The 3,577-nt window shown below is 42.2% G+C and overlaps 1 pseudogene; it reads left to right on the top strand.

Annotated features, from left to right (window-relative positions):
• The first annotated feature begins 1,562 nt into the window (after window positions 1-1,562).
• On the top strand, window positions 1,563-3,058 carry LOC149144948 (uncharacterized; annotated as a pseudogene).
• Window positions 3,059-3,577: the final 519 nt, after the last annotated feature.

Here is a 3,577-nt window from a genome sequence, read left to right on the forward strand (position 1 = left end):
ATCCCACCATTGTTGGACACATCAGACATAGCAGAAAAACTCACACCAACAGAGTTAAACCTAGAATACATGGAAAATGCCTCAACTAGTTGGATTATGGACACACAAGTCAAGGACACTTGCTAGCAAAATATCCAACTATATTGGGTTGTCAAAGTTCGCCAACTCTTACACCAAGCCAAGTGGCTCACTAGGGACTAGGTTCAACAGAAATCTCCTCACCTCAAGGAGGCTCTGCACGTAATGGTGACCATTGCTTCCTAAGGGGGGAGGAATCATCCAGGTAGTTATTGGTTGCCATCCACCTATCCCACCTAGACCTCAAGTCAGCTTCATTTATTTCCTTCCTTATTTCAGCATTTATTATTTTTAGCAGTTTTTTGGGTCCTGAAATTTTGCAGTAGTTTTGACCCCCTAAAGGACATTTTTTTAAGTCCTTTGTAGGCCCATAACCATAGGCAAGGGCCTATGGAAAATCATGTAGTACTGAGAGAGACCTTTATAGCAAGGTATCGTACACACCAAACAAAGATAATATGACCAAGTTATGACCCCAGGAAGTTAATTGCCCAACTAACCCCAAGAGGACCCCAGGAAGTTAATTTTCCAACTAACCCCAAGAGGGCCCACAAACTATTGGAATTACATCTCCAAGGGTGCGATGGGTGAGGATGGACAAATGTCGAGGATAGTTTGCTAAGTGGATGCTCATGGAATGTTCTAGAAACTTCTCTTGTGCCACTTGCTTCTTTGAATTCGCCCAAGGATGAATAAGGGATCTAAAACCATCTATTATCCCTTCTCTTATGGAACCAATTCTAACAAGTGGAATGACACTAATCAAACCCCATGGATGACTCACACCATTGCACACATCTATAAAAGGATCCCTCATCCAAGAGATCTAGGGGCTGAAATGTTGTGAATTGCAAGGAAGTGCTGATAGTTTGTAAGTGAGCAGAGAGCATTGTATTCTTGTTGGAGTGATCTTGCTATTTCATGAGGTGAAGAAGGATTGAAGCTGTGAGGATGATTCTCAATCAGACAACTGGGTTATAATTCTCCCTTCTATCAATAAAGATCTTCATGTTTTCTTCCATAGGATTATGCAATTGTGAATGTTATCATTTGTGAATGCTATCATTTCTTCATTATATATCTAATTCGGTAATTTTTATGTTGTAATAGATCATGATGCTTTGATGGTTCTTTGTTGTTGTACTTCTGCAGGTACTCTCCAAGCATGTTAAGTACAGGGAGGAGTTGTAGTATCTGTGAAAGGGGAGAGAGATCAAGCAAGGGATCAAGTGGAAGTTCCAGGTTGGTTCCATTATCTTTCTCTTACATATTACACATAGAAGAAATCATTGAATCGCTTTAAACTGTTGTTTCTAGGGTAGCTTCCAAACCTAGAGGGCTAGCATTCTTTAGGAATACTAGTTTACCCAGAAACATCTGGGCAAATTTAGAGGGAATTTCCTGAGGCAGTTTGGCATTCCGTAAGGTAGATTTGAAGCAATTTCTTTGCAGGTTCATTGGAGACAGTTTGATTTATTAGATCTATGACCCAATTGGAAGATATTTTGAGGAATTTGGGGCTGCAAGGCTGTAGACCCATCTGGCTAAAATCTGAGACAATAGCGAAGGAAATTTTTTGTGGTTACTCGACTGGTCAGCATCACTTCTTCCCCTTGGCCTCCTTTGCGTACAACGCCTAAATCGTCAGTGCCCTAGGTCCCTGCACAGCCTTCCTGGTAGAAATGGGGGTATTCCTATAATGGTGACTTTGACGGTCAGGCTTATGGTCTCCTACATCCTTGATTCCTTGCAACTCAAGCAAGGCGCCTTCTTCGGCATCTGGTCAACCCTGCTAGTCTCACAATTGGCGTTCATGCTTGGGGGTTCGACTCTCTTTGCCATAGATTCTTGGACAATGTACATACTTATCATGCTCGTGTGCTGCGAGGCGAATTTTTTGATAGGTGTTTGGGCTTCGCTTCAATTCCAATGGCTCCAGCTCGAGAATCCATCCATACTCATAACCCTAGAGCGGATCCTGTTCGCCTGTATTGCATTCACAACTTCGGTAATCTAGATGGAGGGGGCCATGGCGGCCGTGGGAATGTATCACGTGCTCTATTATTTTATGATGATTCTCTGCGTCTTCTACTAGATGTATTCTCTGCCATGACAGTCGTCTTTGAGGACCAAGGCCGAAAAATGATATGGCGGTTAGCTTGCAGATGAAACCCTGATTCTTGGTCCACTCGAATGCACACTTCATACCCTAACTTTGTTGTTTTTGCCTATGTTGCTTTACATCAGATCTCATCATTTCCATCATTTTTTCTTCCATGTCCACTGTCTGCGACCTCTTCCTACTTTTTTTGGTGCCCCTATTGTTTCAATTATATGCATCATCTTTTGGCGCATTGTGGTACATTTCAAAGGATCCTCCTTTGCTTCAGCAGATTCAAATTGTCAATGACACAATTGCACTGTTGGTTGTGATTGTGTGTCTGGAAATCAGGGTTGTCTTTTACTCCTTCAGGCGATATTTGCACGTTGCCCTCCCCGAAATTATGTGCTGGTGACAATTATCATGCTAAGAGGAGCATTGGCAGCAGGAGGTTATGGGATTGGTCTGGTTAACGATGCTTTTGGCTTAGTTGCATTTCCTAGCTTGTCAATTTTGGTGGCTTCAATCGGGTTGATTGTCATCAGCATACCACTCAAGTTCTTGCCCGCAACAATTATTGTTGGTTTTTATATATCACAGTTTTTCATCAAGAAGAACCTATCATCTTATTTCATATTTGTTGTCTCAGCAAGCTTGCCAATTGTATGGTTTGTTGTGCACAACTACTAGGATCTCAATATTTGGTTAGCTAATATGGCACTTAGGTCTGTTTGCAAGTTCATCGTTGCAAGTGTTGTGCTGGCCATGGTGATTACAAGCCTAGCGCTTCTTCCTCCAAAGGCTCTTGTTGTGACAGAATGTGGTCTTATAATCCACACATTGCTAGTCTGCTATATTGAGAAAAATGTGCAAGTGTAATTACTGTCACAAGTTCGGCAACATGAAGAAAGATTGCTGACAAAGGATTGCTTCTGAACAAAAGAAGTAGGGAGGGTCTCATTGGAAATCGAATATTGCAGAACATTCTAAGCAGAAGGAATCTACCTTTTACGCCTTTATGGATAAGAGGTCCTCAGATCATGCCCCTTCTTCTAACTGGTACATTAACTCTGGTGCATCACATCATTTCTCTCACAGGCGTGACTAGTTTACTGACTTATCATCTTTTAGTGATTCTGTGGTATTGGGCGAAGGTGAGGAGTACGCATTGGTTGGCAAAGGTACAGTTCAGATCCATTCTGATGGGTACACACTCATCTTCCTGAATGTGTACTATGTTCCTGGTATGGAATTTAATCTGCTCTCTGTCAGCCAGATTATGAGGAACTCTCCTTAGCTTGATGTGGTGTTCAGTGCGCACAAGTGCTCCCTTATTGACAAGAAAACTCGTCTTATGGTTGTTGTTGGCCTAGAGGATCATGGCCTATACAGGCTTCT

The sequence above is a fragment of the Pinus tabuliformis genome, chromosome X (assembly GCF_031772625.1).
Source record: "Pinus tabuliformis cultivar Carrire ecotype Pingquan chromosome X, CPIR1, whole genome shotgun sequence".
Taxonomy (NCBI): domain Eukaryota; kingdom Viridiplantae; phylum Streptophyta; class Pinopsida; order Pinales; family Pinaceae; genus Pinus; species Pinus tabuliformis.